Genomic DNA, 24,601 nt, shown 5'->3' with positions numbered 1-24,601 from the left:
AGAGGGGGGAAAGATGGACATTTTTTTCTTTAATATTTTAATGAAGAGATTTTGAAAGACAAGGGTAGTAAACAATTATTAAACAGAGGACAGAGTAGCAAGACCAGTTTTGTCTCCTGGTCCTTAGTCTCCAGTTCCTATAGATCAACATGAGGCGCACTCAATAAGCTGACTTAAGCTAGCTTTATAATATAGATTTGTGGACTTGAACCAGGGATCAGGAATCCTAGGACCTGCTCCCATTCCCCTACCTGACACCCACTGCATCTCCACACCACCATCAGCATCATGTCCAAGTGATTTGGCTGAGTTGCATGGTCCTCTTGGGGCCAGTGGTACATCACCTATAAAAGAATAGAAGCACTGTCTTCCCAGCCCAGAGCCAGTGCTAGATCACTGACCTTGAGATTCTTTCCTCTGCGCAGTCAGTGATACTATAGATGGACCGACCACCTCTTTTGGTAAGAAGTGAGCCTTCTAGTCAGGGAGATTTCCCCTCTCACATCACGGAGGGAAAAAAACAAGTCAACCAAGCAGCATTCTCCATGCACAGTTCCATCTATCCTCCCCAAAGTCAGAGAGATCTCAAAAGATAACCTTGTGCTCTGAGGTCACTATGAACTTCAGCATGAGCCAGTTCTAATGTTAACCAACACTGGGATTCATTGAATTTTTTAAAGCCTTTCTGTTTATATCAAGGAAAGCTACACTGAGGTCATCACAGATGGACCAAGCAATCCCTGAAACAAACGAACAGTTTAAATGAAAAACTAAATAAAAATCTTTATCATAAACTTTAGATCTTGTAAGCATGGCATTTTTTTTTAATCAAGAAGAGTAATGGTGGGAAGAAAAAAAAAGGCTGAAGCCACATAATCTGACAGTGTGTTTCTAAGAGCTAGGGGTCAAAGCCTAAAGATGAGGGCATCCTGTTCCCACAGCTGACCGCACTTGGTCTAAGAAATTAAGCAGAGTATGAAATGGAAATCTTAGTTGGAGGGTTTTCCAAGGGAAGACATTTCAGTACCATGCTAATAGGTCGGTGAGCTTTACCCAACCTTAGCCCTGCACCCTGACACTTTTGATTGCTCTTCTACAGTCTCAGCCCATGTCCGATTAGAGTGCAAATGCCAAGGAGAGACCAGAGGGCAGCCTGAATCACGAACTGCACATTCAAGGCCAAGACCAGGATCATTGCAAAACCCTTGATAAATAGCCTCGTGGGAACACTAATGCAAACCAAGAACTAACCATTCTAAATGCCTCCCAACTCATCCTCCTGGAAGTTCTTTAGGCCAAGGATGACTGAGGGCTGGGCCCCTCCATGGCTATGCCTTTATCTTACTTCCCCACTCCACCTACCACCCTGTCTTCAGCCCAAAGACGCTCTGTGGGAAGATAGGTGATGTGACCTATCCTTTCTGTGGAATTATTCACCTGGAACAAGGAACTAAAAACTGAATAGAGCCCTGGCCAGTGGCTCAGTTGGTTGTAGCATCATCCCATGCACCAAGAGGTTGAGGGTTCAATTTCTGGACAGAGCACATACTTAGGTTGCTGGTTCCATCCCTGGTCAGGGCGAATATGGGAGGCAACCAACTGATGTCTCTCTCTCGCATCATGTTTCTCTCTCCCTCTTCCCCCACCCTTCCTCTCTCTAAAATCAATAAACAAACATATCCTCAGGTGGAGATTTAAAAAAAAAAACTGAATAGAGTGTTCATTGATAAATTTAAATCGAGGACTGGCCAGTAATGCAAGAAGTCCAATTACATATTTCTACACTCTAGGTTAAATTATGGCCAAGAAATAAAACTACATAGAATCAAAAAGATGAAATATTTTTGAGCCTCTGAAATGTGCAAACAAGAAATTAGTCATGATGAAAGTCATACCAGGATGAAAAACAACAAGATCCCAGGAGTTTATATCCTAACTCTGCCCCTTGGCTGTGAGTGTGCTTTTCTTTGCCTTCTTGTCTCTTGTGCACTGCCTGCCTGTACAGGATGGTGACACAAAACAGCAGCAGGCTGCTTTTATATCTTTCAAAGACACACCAATAGATTAGAGACCATTCTGTGGCTATAACAGGGGGATTGGAATGCTTGTGTCTATTTTTTTTAAAGATTTTTTTTATTGCTTTTTTTTAGAGAGAAAGGGGAGAGAGAGAGATCGATGTGAGAGAGAAACTTCAATCGACTGCCTCCTGCAGGGCCCCTACCTGAGACTGAGCCCACAACCCAGGCATGTGCCCTGACTGGGAATCAACCCAGGCAACATTTTGGTGCTTGGGATGACCAAGCCACACCCAATTGAGCCACACCCATCAGGGCTGCTCGCGTCTTTTGAATTGAATGCCTTACAGCTCCAAAGGAACTTTCTACGGATTATTCTGTAGTAGGAAATCTACCATTGGACATCTCACACTGCAAAATAGCCCTGATGTGACTTTAGAAGCACATGGCACGTACTCTTAGGACCAAATGTTTGATGCCCACAGATGTCTATGGAGTGTCCAAGGTGCCACAATGAATTTCAGATGCTTGTAGAGGATCATCTGATGAACACTTGGGGTAAATGTTAGTACATGGGGCAATTATTATAAACTGCCTTGTAATCTGTGGTCATATCTTACTGCTTGCTCCTATTACAAATTAAACTCTAGATACACAAGGAACATGTGCCATTTTCTCCTTTCCCTTCCTCTGTTCAATCTTCCCTCACTTCACTAACATACAATCATCGCTATAAATGTTTTCAGTGATAACTAATATTGAGTGAATGAATGAATGATGAATGGATGAATGTGGTATCAAAGCTGTGTCAGGTAGGCATATGTTCAGGTATAAATGAATTTTAAAAATAAAACCTTCACTACAAGAATTTACACAGATATGGGTTTATTTTTTATCTCTGGTCACATGAAGTCTACGGTAAAAACACCAGGCCAGCAAGAGCAGCTCAGAATGCCACAAGTCTCTGTCCTTAGGGTCACATGATGAAGAGATCTCATGTCCAACTTCCAGGAAGGAAGAAGGTCAGAGGGCTAAAGGTCTTATGCCCAGGCAGCTTTGTCTTTTCACATGGGAAGGAATGCAGTACACTTCATCACTGGCCAGAGTGGAGCCACATGGCCACCCTAGGCAGAAAGTGTCTAAGAAAAGTGAGTGTTTAGCATTCTGGCCTCTTTAACGGGGAAGGTAAGGGAAAAGTCATGTGGGAATGAGGCTAAGTGAGTAAGGTCCTGTTGCTATCTGCAGACAGTTCTTTTCCTAAAAATAAATGGTTTTCACATACTTTGCTCCTCACTGATATTGTTTTGTTCAATTTCTATAGTCTAGGCTCTTGGGGTTGTTATCAAGGGTCCTCTTCATTTTATTCTAATATTTCCAGAGTCCAGGGGAGGCCTTATAATCCAGCCCTTCCAACCAGTTGAAATTGAAGAGCTCATATTTCTATCCCAAATTTCTGTTCAGTCAAATTCATTTCATACCAATCTTTTCAAATTGATTTATTTTGTTAATATTCTTTTTACCCTGTGTTGTTTAAAAGTGAGAGAGTAGGGATTCAAACTCAGTCAGATCTGTATTCACCATCTTTTAGCTGCTCTGGAATTCCTGTCATACAGGAACAGATGCACACACTTTGTCACTGAGAGGATGACCATAGTTTTTGCTCACTGAAGTCTGTATAAGTTTGCCTGGCATGTGATAAATACATAAAAAGAAAATAGAAAACAATTATTTATAGACTTGGAGAGTTGGCTATCCTTTTGGGGAAAAATATTACAACCCTATGTCAGACCATACATAAAAATCAATTTCAGGCCAATTAAATACTTAAATATGAGAAGCAAAATATCTAGAAAAAATGTTAGTGTACTCTCTTTGTGATATATATTAGGAAAGGATTCCTTAAACAAGTCATAGAAAATATAAACCACAAACAAAAAGATTCATAATTTGACTAAATTAAAATTACTTCTGAATGAAATGAGAACAACATAGAAGTTTGAAAAACATGACATTTAGAATATATAATGAAGCTCTATAAGTGAATAAGGAAATAGAAAAAGTAGAAAATAAGGGAAAACCTGCAGTTCAGAAGGAATCTGAATGGCCCAGAAAAATACAAAAAAAAAAAACGAACTGGTAGCCGGCCGGGCATGACTCAACGATTGAGCATTGACCTAGGATCCAGAAGACCCAGGTTCAATTCCCGGTCAGGGCACATGCCCAGGTTGCAGGCTCCATCCCCAACAGGGGGCATGCAGGAGGCAGCCGATCAATGACTCTCATCATTGATGTTTCTATCTCTATCTCTCCCTCTCCCTTCCTCTCTCTGAAATCAATAAAGATATGTGTATGTGTGTGTGTGTATACACACACACACACATATATATATATAATTTGTAAAAATGTATGCCTATTAATACTAAGTGTAGAGAGGAAACAAGAAGGTGGCGTAGGTAACAGCTGTACCCGCTGCCTCCTGCAACCACATTAAAATTACAACTAAAATACAGAACCACCACCACTCAGAGCCTCCTGAAATCTGGCTGCACAGAAGCCCCACAACCAGGGAACTGAAGAAGCACCGAGAGCAGGAGGAGGGGCGGAGACGCGGGCGGAGCAGGGCTGGATCACGGAGACGTGGCCACAGGCCCACCCCGGGTGCCGAGGCTTAAACCCGGGAGGGAATCTTGGCGGTGGAGGTTTCCCAAAGGAGTGAGGGGTCCCAGCCCCACAGCAGGCCCCCAGCCCAGGGCTCCAGGGCCGGAAAGAGACGTCCCCACAACTTTGGGCTGTGAAAACCAGGGGGACTGTCGCTGAGGGTCCCTGAGGCTGCAGGAGCCCCAGCAGCTCCTCTTAAAGGGCCCGCGCATGGAATCGCACGGACTCACTGGGACGCGCTCCCTCTGAGCCCCGGCGCCAGGCAGCAGCTTGAAAGGTCCCGGGACACTCGGGGAGGAACTAACCTGCCTGAAATCCAGGCGAGAGGCGGAGGGGCGGCTTCCTCCCAGGCAGAAGGGCTGGCAGAGGCCATGGCTCCTTTGGCGAGCCCTCCCTGCACACAGCGGGCAGGCAGGCGCCATATTGGAATCGCCAGCGCCTGACTCACCTTTGGCCCCGCCCCGTGATTCCCGGAGGTCCCGCCCCTCCCCACCTGCAGCTCATCCAGGCCATTTCCAGGGGCTTTTCTATGCAAGTGTCCTCTCTAGCCTCACGCTTAGGACTTTCCTAAAATCTCTCAGACAAGCAGCATCGTGCTCCATAGGGCTTGATAAGTGGCCCCAGGCCTGGCACTAGCGGCAGCCTGCATTGGCTCATAGCTTGGACTCTCCTGGGCTCCTCCAAGCCCAGCACAAGCAGCAGCCAACTACAGTTTGCTGAGTAGCTCATGCTGGGTGGCCCTGGGCAAGGCACTGGCACAGGCTGACTTTGCACCTCCAGCGAGGCCCCAGAGACAGTGCACCCGGTGGTCAGACTCGACCATGCTGGGTTACAACCCTACAACATCCACCAGTGACACACTCAAGGGGGGCACTTGGTGAACCCCCAAGCCCCACTGAAGTAAATCCAGCTCCATAGGGGTGTCTCCAGCACAGCAGCTCTTTGGCTGTAATTGCAGCTGATCCTCACAGCCGATTGGCCTGGGGGTCAATTCCTCCTAGTGATGCCAGCAGCAACCATGACTCAACTACAACAGGACAGTTGACACAGCCTACTCAGGGGAGCACCTAGAAGGCCCAGCTGAGGTGACTGGGGAGGCTGAGCCACTGGACCCTACAGGACACCTACTACACAAAGCCACTCTACAAATTTCAGGAGACATAGCAGCTCTACCTAATACACAGAAACAAACACCAGGAAGCAGCCAAAATGTGGAGGCAAAGAAACATGTCACAAAGGAAAGAACAGAAGAAATCCCTAGAAGAGGAACTAAATGAAATAGAGCCAAGCAAGAATAACAGATACAGAGTTCAGAATTTTGTTTATAAGGATGCTCAACCATATTAGTAAGAGTATGATGAAAATAACTGAGAAAATCAATGACATAATAAAGTACCAATTTGAAATGAAGGCTACACGAACTGAAATGAAGAATAATTTACAGGGAACCAACAGTAGAGTAGAGGACACTGAGAATCAAATCAGCAGTTTGGAACATGAGGAAACAAAAAACACCCAACCAGAAGAGACGATAGTATAAGGAGCCTCTGGGACAACTTCAAGAGGCCCAGTATTCATATTATTGGGGTGCCAGAAAGAGAAGAAAGAAACCAAGAAATTAAAAACCTATTTGAAAAAATAATTACAGAAAACTTCCCCTACCTGGGGAAAGAAATAGACTTACAAGTCCAGGGAGCACAAAGGGTCCCAAACAAGGGGAACCCAAAGAGGCCCACAGCAGGACACATCATAATTAAAATGCCAAAGGTTAAAGACAAAGAGAGAATCTTAAAAGCAGCAAGACAAAAGCAATTAGTTACCTACAAGGGAGCACCCATACGACTGTCAGCTGATTTCTCAACAGAAACTTTGCAGGCCAGAGGGAATGGCAAGAAATATTCAAAGTGATGAAAAACATGGAACTACAACCAAGATTGCTCTACCCAGCAAAGCTATCGTTTAGAACTGAAGGTCAGATAAAGAGCTTCACAGTTAAGAAAAAGCTAAAGGAGTTCATCACCACCAGACCAGCACTACAGGGAATGTTGAAGGGTCTTGTTTAAGAAGAAGCTAATGAACAAAACAATCTGACGAACTAAGTAGATCCAGAGATATTGACACAGGCAACAGACAATCATATTTCAGAGGAAAGAGGGACGAGGAATGGAGGGTGGGAAGAGATTAACCAAAGAAATTATATGCATATAAGCATAACCCATGGGCATAGTCAATAATGGGATGAAGGCCTGGAGAGGGGGTGGGAGCGAGGTGGAGGGGGTCAATTGGGCGGAAAAAATGGGACACTTGTAATACTTTCAACAATAAAGATAAATTTTTAAAAACTAAGTGTAAGAATGTGAGAAAATAAGAGTCCTCAGCATTGCTAGTGGGAATTTCAACTGGCACAGACATCTCAACAGCAATTAGATCTATTTAGCGCATATCCCATGACTCAGCAATCTTATTCCCCAGCATATACCCTGGAAAATCTCTCCAATGTGCATAAGAAAACACGCAAAGATGTTCACGGTAGCTCTGTTTGTGACAACAAAGATTTAGAAGCAATCTAATTGTCCATCAGTAGGAGAATGGATTAAATAAATTATATGTTCAACCAATGAAATACTATAAAAACATTCAAATGTCTGAGATAGAGCTCGTGTGCTAGGATGGCTAAGTCAACAAACCATGGTAGGATGAAAAGGTACCACCTTTCATCATGCTGTGTGCCCTGCCTTCCATTTCCACCCTCCTTCCCTTTAAATTCCACCCCTCTTCCAAGTGCTTGCTCAAGTGCTAATCCTTCCCAAAACTTCCCCTGCTGCTTGATCCTTCCCTCAGGGCCTTTGCTTCATCTCTCTCTTAGGACACTCATTTCTACAGTAGAACAGCTAAGTGCCCTAGCATCAGCGCCTCACCAACATTCTTTTTTTAAGTCTTGGATCATTTCATAGGGGAAGAAAAATCTCGTTTTAATATGCATTTATTGATTGCTCTCGAGGTTAAAATTTTTCATGTGCTAATTCTTTATTTGTATTACTTCTATCTTTTTCATTGACAGCATCCTTGGCAGCTGTTTGAACATGATTCTAAGCACATATTGAAAAGAGAAAACCAATTTTGAACTAAACTGAATTAAAAGCTAGAAATTCAAAGTGAATCAACAAAAACACTCAGACCAAAAAAAAATTAACATAAATTGTGTACTAAAATACAAAGCATATTACTAATATTACAAACGTGCTTGCTAAGGCCTTTTCTTAATTAGGTAAGTAGAACATATAACTTTACTGCTTCCATGATGCTGGGTGTAGGGGACGTCCAACCCTTAAGGCTTAAGTAGGTTCTGGTAGCTTGAGGAACAAGCAGTGTTGGATGCAGACAGAGGGAAATCAGAAGCCAAGAAAGTATGTGCCAACAGCCAGTGTTTCCTACAGACTAACCTGAGACAGATACCCCTCCCAATAAACCTTGAATTCTGCAAATATATGACCCTATTCCCTAAGTTTAACGCATGTGTCTTTGGAAAGGTTCCTATTAACCTTATGACTTCTGGGATTTATAGCTAATAAGCAGAATCATAATTGAAATGATTACATAAATACAGAGTCACCTTTCCCCCAGAAAATGCAAGCTATTTTTCCTCAGCAGTTCACATGGCATTTAGAGGTCCCTGGGTTTTCTATTATTTCTTTGTAGGATTCTAGAGCTCCCAAGGATCATTTCCAGACAGCATAGTTTTTGCTAACAGCTTCCAGTAACTTATTCTGCCATTCAAATTCAGAGGTTGAAATTAGAAATTGAATATTCAATATAAAAAAGATCTGTAGCCAAAAGAACAGCTATAGAATCAGAATTAGCAAGATTATAACCAGTGATCATCACTGCAGCAGTTTCTTCTCTTCTCATTTCTGAGTAATTTATCACTCTATATGGCCTTTGAAATGTAACATCAGCCAATACAGGTTTTTAAAAAGGGCTTGGCCCCCGTAACACTGATCAGACAGAATCTCTTCCTTTGGGTATAGTTAGGACATCAGGGTAGAACTCCTTAGGAGATTAGCTCCAGAATACTGCTTACTTGGGATTTAACCTATACTGAACCCAACTGAATTGGTATCAGGTTTGATGGTTGTCGTGGGACACAAGAACAACCAGAAAGGACAAGTTTGTCATAATTCCATTAATTTATCTCCTTATGAGTATATATGATAAGAAGGTAAAAACATTATTCAGTTAAAAAACAAAACCAAGCAAAGTAACAACAGTTCATTGCCCCAAAATATTATGCTCCCTCCGAATATACTATCAGCTGATAAACTATATTTTCATAAATATAAATTTATATAAAATTTGACCTATATGTTATAAGGTATTCAATAAATGTTTCTGCTTTTTGTTCATTCGTTTTTTGTTTTGTTTTTGTTGTTAGTGTCATGTAAAATAAATAAGACTTTGTACTAAATCTGTAACTATTATGAGTAAATTCATTTCACAAAGTTAAAAAAAAAACCCACACAGCCCAAACCAGACTTTGGTTTATATTAAAAAGTTCCCTAGGGAACTGGGTTTTACATTTGAGCCCTGATTTAGCTAAAAGATTTATAAGGGCACATGTAGAAATACAGGTCCCTATTGGGTGATGAACCAGGGCTGAGACATAATTATGATTCTCTCTGCTCTCCATTCCATTGGAAACAGCTCCCAGGAGCCCAGAGGTGAGTTAGTCGTCAAAGAAGAACATAAATGTTCTATGTACTGTGACCACCTGGGTCACCTTCCCAGTCTCCAATGCCAATCTAATGGACATAAGAAGATTATACACAAATATTTTCAAATATTAAATTAACAGGGATATCTGTTTCCCTTGGAGAGCTAGTGTCATTGATATGTTGTGTAGACGGGGAAGCCAAGTTTGCTTGGGCCTGTTTGCATGTTACACTCCAGGCTCTGCTCAGTTCGGCCTGTCATAAGTGCAGTGGCAGAGCTCATGAGCCCAAGTGAAAAATTATGTCTCCAAGTACCATGTGTAAAATGGTCCAGGAATGGAAAACTGAAGTTCTCCTTGTAAAAAAAATAAAATTGCTTAATAACTTGCTGGAATTTCTCAGGAGTGAGGTCATGCACTGGGAGACCTGATCTTGGCGGCCTATTCCCTTTGAAAATGTCCCCAAATCATCACCTTATGGAACAGAGTGGGGGAACCTATTCATCAGTTCACTGGGGAGAGTGGGGGGTCACACGGGTTTCTCACAGGCCTCATGGGGCTGCGGGGTTGTTGCAGGTGTTCTGGTGGCCATTGTTACTGTTGTCTTTAACCGTCAGAGCAAAGGGCGGGCCCACCCACAAAACTCCTCCCAGCAACCTGCTAATCAACAGCTGGTCTCAAGAGCACACGCTTTAAATGTCTGTATTCAGTTATATAACAAAAACAGGAAGAGCACAGGAAGAAGCATTTATTCTGTCCCTTGAGGATAGCTCCCCTGCTCCCCCCTCCCCCCGCCAACCACATACCCTCACTTGTGCTAACAGCTAAATGCAACAGGGTCCCAATCTTGCAAAACTTTGATAACCATACTTCTCATATGAAAACTATCATTTTATCAGTTCTCACTAAGAAAAATATACACATTTTGTACACATTTTTTGTACTCTCAGAGTGGGTAAAGGTGTAAAAAGTCAGAAATGTATAAATCTGAAAAAATATTAATAAGGTATTGTTCAGAGCACTCTCTGGAAGTCTGACAGTCAAGTAAGTTTCATATGGAGAAATAACTTTAAATGATTATTTTAACCCTAGTTAGTTCTGTTGAATAAAACACTGGCCATTATTACTTGTTTATTTTCTGAAGCAAAAGTACTTAACATATGTTTCTAATATTTCTGTTGGGGATTTCCTATGCTTTTGACAAAAGGATTTTACTGTTGTAGGTTTACCAGCTTGCCATGATTTTTTCCACAAGTTTTATTTTCACATCCAATGTGAGGTTTGTCTCCTTGTTTTAATCATATGAACTATTTGTGGAAACTAATGTCATTTTTTAGATAACCCCCCAACATCAAGTTTTCTTGGCATTAGAATAAGTTTCACCTGCTAATTTGTGTAGGGATCTGCTCGTCAACCAACGGCTTATGGGCCTTGAGCTTAGGAACTAGCAGTGGATTCACAGATGTCCCTTGTGGTTCCAGGGATTAGGCAGTCTAACCCATGAACCACAAGCCACCCAGAATATGACACTTAAGCTGTCCTATAACTACTCTACAAATAACAAGTGAAGTTTTCCCATGCCAACTACTCCCTTGATTGCTACCATAATTTCCTGTGGTGACCAGCAATATTGAAGTGTGTCGATTTACTCAAGCCTTATTTTCAGTCCTGAAGAATTCCTTTCCTCATTTTGCGAATGTGATATTCAAAGGCCAAGAAGGGTAACCTTCCTCCATATTCACCAAACTAGATCCAAATGAAGAAACTGGTAGTGAACCTGAAAATAATACATGCATTGAAATATTTATTTTATGGAGGTACATGTATATTTAACAATTGACCTTTCAAAATTAATAGCAATGTGAAAAAGTAGTAAGAAATATCAGAACAAAAGCAGAAGCCAATGGAGGAAATAAATGTGCCCAAGCATAAGGGCATTCATGACATTAGAAAGAGGAGCACATGAGGAGAAACAGGGAAACCAGATGCAAGCTCCACCAGCTGAGCAAGTGATGGGTGAAACTGAACAATACATCGTTAGTCAAGCAGGATGAATCCTCTGCTGCTAAATAAGAACCTATTACACCCAAGAGTTTGTAAACATCATTCAATGAGAAGGGCAAAGAAATAATAATAATAAAAGAGCATGCCTCATTGAATATGTCATCTAGAATATAATAACCTGCCCCCAAATCATAAACAATGGTAAGAATTGTCTACGTAGAATAGAAAGAGCAGTTCATTGAACCATTTAAAGAAAACCTATTGGCTTTGTCAAATATTCGTAATTATCTGCCCCTACCTGTTTGGAAATGAGAAATGATCACATTATAGTTGGCAAATGTTTCTAATATGAATGCCATTCAATTACAATGAAAACTCATTGCATTACTGATAAGTATAAAATCTCAAAGAAAATCACACACTTAAGACCCACCTGATGTGCCCAGGTGTCCTCATGAGGCCATTCTCTCCCATTTCTCCAACCATTTTCATCCATTCCTGCTTTGGCTTCCAAATTGACAGCCCAAGGAATAAAGAGATGCATTTCAGTTCATTTCATTGGGGGTCATTCGAGTACTGAGTGCTAAGTACCATGCTAGACCCTGACAGCCCAAGATGCAGAAGGCAGGATTTCTGTCCTTCAGGAGCTCCTGATCAAAGACGGTCTTTAAAGGAGTGATTAAATAAATGAAGATGTTAGGGTGGGGCCCTAATCCAATAAGAATGGTGTTATACGAAAAAGAAAATTAGAGTGCTTGTGCACAGAGGGACAACCATTTGAAAAGGAGCAAAGGGTAGCCACCTGCAACTTAAGAAGAGAGGACTCAAGAAACCAACCCTGACACCACCTTAATCTTGGACTTCCAGCCTCCAGAACTGTGAGGAAATAAATTTCTGTTGTTTAAGCCAACCAGTCCGTGGTATTTTGTTATGGCATCCCAAGCAGACTAATACAGCATCCTTCCCTATATGAAGGCTGCTTGATGAATGCAGTGGACAGTGAAGGTAGTTAGATGCTCCTTGAAAAGGAGCTGATGCAGGAGTTCCCCATCCCTGTGTGTGTTCAAGTAGAAGTTGGATGAATCCTTGTCAGGGACATCACACTGGGTGTGAGAATAGACCAGCTGACCTCAAACATCTTTTCCAACACTTAGGCTCTATCACTTTTCTCTACAAACTTCAGTTTCTCCATGGAAGGGAATTATCATTTCCATTATTAAATAATTAAGGTCTCCTATCTCGAAATTAAGACTAAAACAAAAGCACATTTAAAAACTTTCACTTTCAGAAAGGAAGAAAATGGGAGCTATCTGTAATACTGTCAACAACAAAATAAAATTTAAAATAAATAAATACTTTCACTTGATTGCCTCTGGCCCCTCCTTCATTTGGCTCCTTAATTTCTCAAACACATGGTCTCTTACCACTGCCATCATTTTTTCCCCACCTTTTGGAGATCAGTATTTGAAATGGAACTTGAAGCACCAATAAGATCTTACCAAATGGGAGAAAAAGATCGGAGGTTTGTCTTACCAGGTGAGAATAAAGAAGGTGATGTTCTCTTGTCTCTGCTACCATGGTCACAAAGACGTAAGGTGATCTTTGAACAGCTCCAGTTACCACAAGAAAACAGTATCCTAGAATCTTCCACCAAGCTCAGGAGTCAGCAGATCTGTGTCTGCTCTTGCTGGTTGTAAAGAGTCAACGCAGCTTAAGGAATTGTGATCCACATTAAGTTATTAGCCAGTCTAACCAATTCTGTTGAGAAAAAAATAGCAAGAATAATGGCTATTGCTAATAGTACAACATTTTCATTTTGGTCAATAAATTCTATTTACAAAGCTGTTGTTGAGAGAACCCATTGAATCGGGGTGGGGGGGCAAGCTGGGGCAGGGATCCTTTTTTCTGCCAAGGGCCATTTGGATATTTATAACATCATTCTAGGGCCATACAAAATTATCAACTTAAAAATTAGCTATGAAAGAAAGCTCCTAGATTTATTGAATTTCAAGTCCCACCTGCAGTTGCCTTGGCAGGGCCAGACCAAATGAATTTGCAGGCCATATATGGCCCATGGGCTGGACATTCCCTACCCCTGCATTAAATGATAAGGGTGTCCCTGCTATCCTGTTCCCTTCTTGGGTAAAAGTGCTAGTGAAAAGTGCACTCCCCAAAGTGTGAACAGCACTTTGATTGAAAAGTTAACACATGTACTTCATGCCACTGAACTGTACACTTCAAAATGGTAAAAATATTAAAATTCGTGTTACCTATGTTTTAGCACAATTTTTAGCAAGTAACACAACGTTTTAATCACATAATAAAGTAACACCTCTCAGCATATTAGCTTTCTAAGAAAGTAAGAAGGAAACCGATTTATAGAACCATGTTGGTCAGCATGGTGGGGTGCGGCTAGGAATGGAAAGCTGAGAATTATCTCATGTACACAAAGAGTTAAACTGTGTTCATGCTGCGAATAACACTCAGTATGAACTTCTCTGCAAAACACGAGTCACACTGCCCGAGTGGATTTTACAAGGTTATACTCTTATGCTATTGGAATCATTTCCCTACAAGCATTATCTGTCTACTGTTTTTGATGGAGAAGGTCAAGGCCCAGGGTGGAGGCCAGACTCCAGATGTTGTGGCTCACGCTCTCAGTACCAAATTCACTCTCTGCACTTGGACTGTCTCTCAACTATGGCATGTGACTGGAAAAGAGAATGGCTCCATACCAGGAAATCCTTCTGTGTTTGCCTTACGTGTATGGTTTTATATTCAGTTCTCACTGCAGAATAATAAACTACATCGATTATATACTTGCTGTATGCAAAACATACCACTTAGTCTTGGGGCTGTGGTGGTATAAAAAATATGTACTCCTGCCATCACCAGCCTTAGAATCTGGATGGGTTGACAAAACATGTTTCTAATTAGTAATGGTTACCCTGAGGAGATTACCAGTGAAGATTAATTACAAGGGTTTTTCTTGGAGTGCCAGGACTGTTTCCCTCAGTTAATATTTCAACTACTTGTCATCTATTTTGTAATACAATTTTTTACTTAAAATTCAAATTCCAACAACAGTAACAACATTTTAAAAATAATTAGATCTCTTTCCAATTTAGTGAGTCTGATTTTCGTTTCAATGTGTGTAAAGTATAAGTCAGGTTTGTTTTCCCTTCCCTGCAGTGATGGTGTGGGGTTCATGCCTGCCCCAGACCTTCACGGCCGAGTGGCATTCTAACTCTCCCAGGGGTTGGGGGCTTTATTTTCAACCTGGGCAAGTCGCTTAGCACTTCATTACATCCACGTGAGGATTCCCAGAGGAAGCCTCCATGAGTAAAGTTGGCTGACATGATGCACTAAAGACTACTTGGTGGAAAAAAATTATAAATAGTTATATATTTACTCCATACTTCTTTTTAAAAAAAAAAAAAAATCTTTATTGATTTCAGAGAGAGGAAAGGAGAGGGAGAGAGAGAAATAGAAACATCGAGCCCGCAACTTGGGCATGTGCCCTGAACAGGAATCAAACCCCGATCGCCTGGATCCTAGGGTGACACAACCGCTGAGCCACGCTCGGCCGTGTCTAAGTGTCATATTCCTTTAATCCACACTAGGCACATTAGTATCCCATTTGAGTGATGAAGAAACTGAGGCAGGGAGAGGTTAGGTAACTTGTCCAGTACCTCACAGCTAGAAAGCGGTGAAATCATATTTGAACCCAGTCTAGTTTTTACCATCAGCCTGCCCTAGATATCAGGCTAGGGGACGCTGATATCTCTCAGTACCAAATATATATTTCAAATTAAACCACAGAATTTGTTTTCTTGGGTTGCAACTATGCTGAGGAAGAGAATCTAAGAAAACATCTGTAATCCTCATTTCCCTGTCTGTGACAAAAGATTCTGACTCCCCTCCCCAGGGGAGTCTAGGCATGTTCTTCCTCTTTCTGGCATTCCTTCTTCTGTGGATAACAAGAGCATCCAAATGGCTTAGAGGGTTCCTTTATCTTCCTTCCCTCAATCTACTGTCTTTATCTAATTTCCTGGCAATTTACATTTCATTGAACAAATTTCCATAGCTGGATCACCTCAAAATGTCAAAAAAGAATCTAATCCATGAAGACCAGTAATGCATGTTATACAAAATATATCATAAATATGTATTCTTAGCTATAGCCCCAACACACTTCAGTTTGCTCAAGGATCTTATTTTGTTAAAAGAAATTAATTCAGGAAGTCATTTTCTTTCTTAAAAAGAGTTTAGCTCTTCCAGGTTATATGCTTGTAAGCACTCTCTCTACATAATGTAAACACATTTTAAAAGCATATTTCCTTTGCTATGTTCTTTCAGTAATGTTTTTATTTCCTATAGGTGTTCCTGCAGAAGTTCATTGAAACTGCCAACAGAAGTTCATTGAAGCTGCCAATTAGAAATGTAGAGGAACTTTTGTAGGACACCTCAGCTGGCCTCTCAGTTCCAGGGAACAGCTTTATATTTCTCTAGCCCTCCCAACAGTAGTCTATTTTTATTTTTTCGTGTTAGTCGACAATGCCAGTTACAAATGCAATGGATTCAGGTCATAACTTAGCTTGCTGTCATATAGACTCTTCTCTGATACCAATCAAAGCATAACCATAGACAAAGATTCAAGTAATATTTTCCAGTTGTCAATTTTTTCACTAACCCCAGCTTCACAGCATATCAACCTATAAACCTTACTAGTATTTACTCATCACTTGACAATTATTGATCAGCAATAGTAGCTTAAATTCAATACAAAGCATGGAATTAGATAGGAAATGTGTACATGAATTTAGTAGGTATTCCTATTTCTCCCTAACATCCACTTCTCCACTTCCAGCCACAGGGCAGAACTGCATATCCCACCCCTCTCAAGTGAGGGGTGGCCTTCTTACTGATTTTGGCCAATGGGATGTAAGTGAAAGTGACACATATCACTTCCCAATGGAAGTGTTTAACTTTTAGAATGGGTTCACCTGCTCTCTGTTTGCCTGTTAAGTGATTATGGGAGCACCTTCTGATATGGCAGTGCCATAAAATAAAGCAGCTGGGAATCTTGAGCTGGGAAAATAGCTGCCCTGGAACCCCCTGACCAACAGCAAACATTGCATTAGTGGGAGATGAACTTCTATCCTTTGGTCATGCTTGTTACAGAAGTATAACTTAACCCATCCTGATACAGTACTGTATCCATGATTTGCATATGTGTAATTCCTGAGTAAACTAGCTGTTCTGTCAATGGCCAGACATCATCTTAACCCTACCATCTTAAAAATGAATACTAATGTGTACAAGATCTGGAAAAGATGGTTTGCATAAATCAGTATACATGGTTTTTACTTCTGTAAAAGTAAGTGATGGCACACATCCTAATGATCAATATTCAATAGGGCCATCCTTGCACATAAAGGACAGCCCATTGTATCTTATAAACCTAAAACCTATTTTAGCTAAACTAATCTTGTAAGTAGACTACAGGTGCATATAGGTAGGCACAATATGTTAAACCATTTCCAGTTATCTCATGCCAGTGTGAAGATCCTTATGAGGGGTCTTGTGGGCACAGACTATGTAAAAAGGGGCACCACTCATATGAGTGTGTCAGATGTATTCTGACACTGTCCTCTCCCAAACCACATAAACTCATGGAGCAATTACCCTCAACTCTGACTCAACCTTCCCCCACCTTCCCTGTCAATCACCCTCATGGTAGGCAGAATTGAGCCTTCCAAGTTTGTTCTCCAAGAACCAGAAAGTTCTGTTTCTCAAAGTACATTCTTCTCTGCACAAAGGGATACTTGAAATACATGAATGGGAAAAATGGCTCAGAAAAATGGCTCAGCTAACCCTTCTCAAATTCTAACCACACCATTTTTGAGGTTAACGGAAAAGCTCAATTGGATTATTATTTTTTTTCATTGCAAATCTAAAATTCTTCTTTTCAACCAAATTGATATGGGAGATATCATATTGAGAAATACGAGAAAACCATTTCTGAGTTGTGGCCAATCTATCCAAGGGATAGAAGATATTATGATCAAACTTCTTTGCTGAGAGAAATCTGGACAGTGAGGTACTTAACCAGACCCATCTTAATCATGACACACATAACCCGGAGCCTACAAAAGCAGTGCCACTTATGAACTGGCAAGAAACTAAAGGAGACATCAATACAGGGGAATCCAGTCATGAAACTGAATATGATTCAAATACTACATTCAAAGGTAACTTACCATGACATAGATGTCCATTTGCTGACTTACAGAAAGTTGTTACAGATGTGAACGTATCATTTGATTGTGTTTATATAAAGCTTTGTGACTATTAATTTTTCTCATAAGTTAGCAGAACATAATTATTTTTCACATTTTTTTGTAGATCTGGGCAGTGAAATTAAAGAGATTTCCACTTTTCTCTTTATAATTTGTGTTGCCAGAAATTTTTACATGTATTACTTCTATAAACAACAAAGAAGCATTTGGGGGTAAAACAATTCATGAATGAAAATGAAAGTTTCATATTAACTTGATTTAATTTTCAGTCCATTTCCTTTCATCTTCTATCTAAGTGCCTGCCGTTGATTTGGGAAATGCAACTGTGCAGGATACAGCATTTATCTGGTGGTTAATAAGAATTTCCCATGTACCTATTATATTGTAGGGTTATTAAAACACTGAATATTCTTCTCTAAAAGTAAATGTATAAGGTGGACAGAATGCAATCCCCCTTTGTTAATTTAAGTTGGTCTTTTGTGAAGGCAAGGAAAAGAAATCTCTCAAGATCTTTTACAGGTTTTTTTGATTGTCTGGTTTCTAATAAGGCTTCTGAATGTAAAAGACTATATTCTATCACAATTCAAAAAGTACCTAAGGTTCGCAGGCACGGCCTGCAAATGGATCACTGGCCTTGGCCTTGGCCTTGTTATTCATGTCCCCAGCAACAAATAGTTCTCTCTGTGAGGATCTTCATAGTCTTCACAGCCCTTTACCCAAGTGTAATAGGCAAATATGTGCCTCAGAAATATGTGCCATCTTCACCTTTCAGTTAAATGCAGAGAATTAGAAATCCTGCTTTTACCTACAAATACTAAACCATAGACCCCTTAAACATGGGGACCTTTGATTACCCTCACCGTACATAGTAGAGGTCCAGTAATCTTTGGATTGGATGGATAGAATTAAACCCTAAGAAATGGGAGGAATTTATTCCTTAAGGCATTAGGCTGCTAATGACATCATCTATAGTTAAAAAGAAGAGCAGGGCAGAATATTTTTCCTGCCTGTGGTGGCCTGGTAATATTCCACGGAACATCCCAGTGATTACCTGCCCAAGTCTTTCAGGTACCATGAGAATATCCTAGGGAATAATACACCCCTCCACACACACACACACACACACACACACACACACACACACGCACACACACTCCAAAATGAAGGAAATTTGGTGTGAAAACTAGCAAGGTACAAGCAAGCAAGATTAACACTTCTTTCCTCTCCCCACCCCAAGCCTAACTCCTCTGAATGGAACTATAACTAGCATAGCAAGTAAAAGGTTTCAACTTGATGATACCAAACAGAAGGGAGTTAAAGACGCATTTTCAGTATTTATTCCGGGGAAGAAACTAATAGGAAAACATCAGACAATCTTGCTCATTTTGAAGCTTGAATCCAGACAAACTTGGACATGGGAAAGGGTTTCTGAACTAGTACGAATAATAATAAATTAACTGTACCCATAAAAGCACTCTTTTCTTCCTGTTTTCTTCCAAAGCAGAAGTTCTTATGAATTCGTTTAATTAATTAAGGGAAAACAGCAAAGCTCTGGACAACATGGTCAAGATGATCACTAGAAATTTCACAGACTGGACATTACCAGAAGTCCAATTTAACATGTGGAAATGTTATTTCTATGTAATATTTCACTCCCCATTGTACCACTGGAGATGTACAAACTATTAAGAAATATAAGCTTACTAATGAAATTTTGTTAACAGTTAGTGCTAATAAATTCAATCAGAGTGTTGAGTCTGAGTATGCTGGATACTAGTTTGAAATGACAGGTTACACCATGAGGCCTAAATCAACCAAAAACAAATGCTTTTTCTAATTTACACTTTTATTTGTTGTTATGAATATCGGTAACTTACTGAAGCTGAGTATGTCACAAAAGGATGAATCACATTAATAAATATGATAAATTTCTTAGTTTGGGCAGCATAAAACTCTACCATTATTGAGAAACACACAAACACAGAGTATGGAACGGTGTCCCTAAAAGTCTGTTCAGTAAGAATGACAAAGGGCTTTTTATTCTGGGATTTGTCTCTGGAAAGATCATACATGTGTGCAGGAACTCAGTTCCATCTGTTGCTTTAGAGCCAGAGGCTTTATTGTATTGACTTTGTGCTCTTATCTGATGGCAATAAATTCCCACCAGAGTGAGACACCAGCTTAGCCAGTGACCCCTGCTGTTCAGATCAGACAATGGAGCAGGTCTTTCTTCCTAGAGACACTCTGTGGCTTCTGGACCGCCCTCTATGAATGGCTTTGGGATTTTGCTGTTTCCATTCAGGATTGTCTAATGTGAGCAATTAGCAGATGCTTCATTTCAAGAGTCTCATCAGCAGTTGCAACACATCAGTGAGCAATAAATTACTGGAACTGAATAGACAGGGAAATTGGGAAGAAAGGGGCAAGGGAGGGGGAAAAAAGTATCCTGTGGAGGTCCTTGCATATAAGAGGTGCTTCATAAATATTATTTTAGAGTGCAAAATATACTACGTATGCACAAGTGGCAAGAATTTCAAAATTTTGAATCCCAAAGACCAAGGAATTACTTTAACTAGTCCTGCAAATTTAAGGCCCTATGTTGTAAACAAAAGGTGGCTGGGGAGGGTTATGTGCACTAAACAAATGGAATTTCCTTCCCTGGGGTCGTACCACTGAACTGCCCACCCTCAGGTGTTTTTGTTTGGTTGAGTTTTTGTTGCTGTTTTTCTTTTGGAAGCAGAAGCAGCTAGGGATGTAAGCAGGGCACGCCATGCCCTAGCTCCATTCTTTCTCCTAAAATGTCCAAGGTCAATAGACATCTTCCAAAGAACAATAAAAGAAAGGGACCTGGGTCTCTCCCAAGGCACCCACCAGACAGCCTCCATGATGTGCCTCTCGCTGTTTCTGAGAGAAGGACAGTACTATAAAACAGCTTTCTCAGTCCGTCCCAAGTCAGCTGTTGACTAAAACTCTTGTAGATGGAGAAGAGTAAAAAAATGATATGTTGCAGTAGGTTATCATTGTAGGTGTCATGTTTTTAGCCATTCTACTGAACTCCAGAAGTACCCATCCATTCATTGACTTCAGGCCTTTCTCATGGAGCAAGTTCTGTACTTGGTACAAAGAGGTCTGGGGAGCTTGAAGGCTTCGCACTGGCTTTGGACCCACCAACCTGGGAGCACACAGCCCCGCGCAGTTACAGTTCCGACGGCCGGGGGCCCAGCGACGGCTCCCGCTTCGGCCCCAGGGAAGCACCATCCGCGCCACCCCCGGAGCTTCCTCGGCGGCTCGGCCATCCCGACAGGCAGGTGGCGCTGAGCCCCCCGTCGGCCTCCGCGGGCACTGGGGGAGCGGGCACGGGGCCCGGCCCCCCTCGGCTCAGGGCCCCGCGGAGTCAGAGCCTCCCGGGACCTCTCCTTCGCTTTTCCAACTCCGACCTGGAGCCCCGGAATCTTCAAGGAGACACGCGCTGAGCCTGGGCTAGCGGTTGGTTAGGCTGCTCGCTTTAGACGTGACTCTTCTCTTAAACTGAGAGGCAAGGGCTTTCCCGTCGCAGGCGGGACCTCGGCATCGGAAAGCTGCGCCTGAGCCCTTGGGGTCAGAGGGCCCGAGGGATCCCCGAGGAGCCGCTGGCACCGCCCGTCGCGCTCGCCCGGGAAGCTTCGCGTCCAGCGTGGTCGGCGCCCTCGCCGCGGGGCGCGGGCGCAGGGAAGGCCGAAGGCGAAAGAATGGGGTGACCCACCCACCACGAAAGAGGCCCAGCCTCACGCCCAACACGTAAAATGTAAAATATCTCGGAGCCTCCACCAGGTAAAGGCAGCCGACTTGCAACCCTAGAGGGCCCATCTGTTTGGGAAATGGCGCCGCCAGATAGCTCCAGCCGATCCCACGGAGATGCGCTCGGGCCGGCGGGCCACGCAGCCCCCCCCCCCCCCCCCCCCGCGCCCGGGATGGCCCGAGACCGCCATCGGCGGAGGAGACGGTGACATCACCCACCCGGCCAAACAAAACGCCCCAAAAGCCAAGATGTGTCCCTAAAGCCAACACGCGTAACGCCAGCAGCTGGACCACTCACGGTGTGACCTCGTTCCAGTCACTTAACCCCTCTGTGCCTCAGTTTCCTTGCAACTGCTTAGGAGTTTGCACAATCTGCCGGGTAGCAGGGAGGATTTCAGGAGACCGGGCCCCCGGGTTGGTCTGTTAGCGCAGCCTCTTGGCGTGGGCTGCGGGATGGTGGGTCACCAGGCTTCCCGGGAGCTGGGGGCCTGCCCTAGTTCCTCCATCTTCCCCACGCAGGTGTGTTAGTGAGCTACGGGGGTTTGCTGCTTGGGGTGTTCTGTTCCAGAAGTGGCTGTCCATAGGTCGTTTTATTTACTTGAGGCAAGTAAAGGAGACAGGGAGTTCACATGCCAAGCTCTGTCTCCCCAACGGGAGGTTTAGCCATGGCTTATGCACTATTTGGTTAATTACATGTTGATTTTCTTCTCTGCAGTTGGCTGAACTCATCCAGTTGAGTTCTGGTCAAGCTCATCAGGTTTACAGTGCTTGAAAAATACTGTGCTACATTTTAACATATAACGAGAATAACATTTAGTAATGGGACAGACCTTGAGACCCTTGTCTTACCTAGCACAGGGAAACCCAAGCTTAGCGACCCAAAGGAAGGGTAGGTCCGGGCTGCAGTTATTTGGGGGGGGGGGGGGGCGGGTAAGAAATTTGTTTCCAGTTCGAGGCTGCCCCTCCAAAGCCGGTGCTGGATTTTCAGAATTAGGAAACCTGCGTAGTATTCCTGTTGTCCCCTGTCTTGCCTGCACTCCATCGCAGAAATAAGAGTCCATGTGCCCTAACTTTACTGTTGGGGGGGGGGGGGCTGCGTTTCGGCGGATGCAGAGCAGACGCAGGGGTCGGGGACCCCTCCAGCAGAGCATAATCACTGAGAATGAGAGCCCGGGTCCTGCAGGCCCAGAAAATCTTGCACCTACCACAGTCGCACTGTTCTGTCGAGATGGGCAGGAACTTTCTTCGTGCCTCGAGATTCTTCTGTGCCTGGACATTCGGAAACACGGATTGTCGAGGCTCTTCTTCAGGCCTGCGGCACTGGGCTGGAATGTTGTTCACTCGGTGTGTGGTGAGGCTGGGGTCGAGGGAAGAGTACCAATCCCATCGCCAGGGACCTACGGGGAAGGAAGCCCCCTTTAAATAGGCTGCCCAGAGGAATGAGCGCCCCCACCACTTACCCTGGGTTTGGGTGAATAGTTTCCATCCCTAAAACGGGCAAGTACTAAATGGACCGGGGATGGGGGTGGTAAGCATTGACTCTCGGTTTGTAAAGGCAAAAGCCTTCGGCGGCTTTTAGATAAGCGGTGAGGATCTGCGAAGTCCCGTAGGCTTGAGCACCGAGGAGCGCACGGTGTCGCGTCGGGCGAATGAAGGCGCCGCGGTGCGGCTGCTCTCGAGCGCGCGCATCTCTCTGCGGCTGCACAGCGACCCCGGCTGGGGAGGCGCGCCGCGACAGCCACCGAGCACCCACTTTCGTGCCATTTTCACAACGTCCGCGCTCGCGTCGCAGCTTCTGTCGGAAGTTGTTCTCCTGTCCCCCCTCAATCCGTTCGTCCCGTGGGCGCGACTGTCGTCACTGGGGCATCCGCTTACCTGCGCGCAAACTAGCGGGAAGGAAAGGGAGTGAGACGCGACTCAAAATGGGGAAGATGACGCAGCCGGTGCGGGAAGAAGTCGAGACTGGGTGGAGCGGGTACGAGGAGGGCCGGGGGCCCGGGAACCAGGCAGGTTAGACCCGGGCTGTAGGTAGGCACGGCGGCGATGGAGACTCCACCGCGACTCCCGGCTCCCCCTGGCGGCTAGAGGGGCCGCGCGGGCTCCCCAAACAATGCCTCGGGCCGCACGGGCCCGCGCCCATCCCGGGCGTGCGGCGATGCCCTACCTCAAACAAGCCCAACCAGCTCTGGGCTCCTAGAGCCTCGCGCTAGGGGGACCAAGGCGACCCCAGAAGAAGGCGTTGGAGCTGGGGCGGTGGAGGCGGGAGGGCCCTCAATTCCACCCCCGAGCCCAAGTCCCAGAATCGCTCAGGCTCTGATTAACTGTTTGATTCTAAATGTTTTTGTTTCATTTGGGATTTATTTTCAAAACAGTGTGTCTTGGGGAGCGGCGTTTTTCGCCCTTTGCGGGTTTAAGTTGAAAACGAAAAGGCCCACGATCAATTGGGCAGAAGAGCGGCCTTTTGCCTCCGCCCCCGGCCCTTCCCCAGCAGGGCACCCGCGTCAAAGGAGAAAAAATGGAAGCTGGACTTTCGGGGACTCAGATTCCTGTTGTTCAGAAGATGCTTTCCCTTCCAGATGGCGGCTTTCCCGAGTAGATAACAGAATGGGCTTTCACCACCCACACATTAACCCCCTGGGCCTCTAAACAGTGGGACCACAGACAGAGCCGGGCGACCAGGACGGGGGAGGGGGTGCTCACGGGCCAAAGCGTCTTTCCCGAAGGAGGGAAAAGGACGCCTGCGGACACAGCCTGTAGATGGCTCCGAAGTAATAATGCGCCCACCTTACATATGAAAGAACTCTGGAGGGATTATCTCTTTGGATCTGCACCGCCATCCCTTCTTGGGAGGCTGAGGGGGCGGAGAGGACCTGCCCCTAGGGAAGATTTGGGGCGATTAGGGGAAAGGAGCCCCCCCACACACACCTTCCCTCTGCTGGCACCCCAATCCCAGTTTACAGCGGTGAACTTACCGTTTGCAGTTCTCAAGGCACTAGAGCCCCAGCTCCTGGAAGGGAGAGGCCGGCCTGTTCAGCTCTGCACAAGAGGCGCCCAGCACGATGCCGGTTGGCATGTGCAGGATGGCCCAATGAACTCTGCCAAGGCCACGACTAGCACTCGCGGATCTCTAGACGGGG

General features: G+C 43.8%; 1 long non-coding RNA gene across 2 annotated transcripts; it reads right to left on the bottom strand.

The window, feature by feature from the left end:
• Positions 1–10,892: 10,892 nt before the first annotated feature.
• Positions 10,893–24,601, bottom strand: LOC107525583 (uncharacterized). 2 transcript variants are annotated; one of them, XR_001602073.2, is made up of 5 exons: positions 24,437–24,601; positions 22,670–23,350; positions 12,919–13,143; positions 11,819–11,892; positions 10,893–11,158 (listed from the first exon to the last, which is right to left on the bottom strand). It is a non-coding gene; the product is annotated as an uncharacterized LOC107525583 (long non-coding RNA). The 2 variants fall into 2 exon arrangements; XR_015714366.1 differs by having other exon boundaries at positions 22,670–22,861.

This window comes from Miniopterus natalensis, chromosome 4, assembly GCF_054644295.1.
Source record: "Miniopterus natalensis isolate mMinNat1 chromosome 4, mMinNat1.hap1, whole genome shotgun sequence".
NCBI lineage: Eukaryota > Metazoa > Chordata > Mammalia > Chiroptera > Miniopteridae > Miniopterus > Miniopterus natalensis.
The sequence above is the reverse complement of the archived record's forward strand: the minus strand, read 5'-3'. Positions and strand labels throughout refer to the sequence as shown.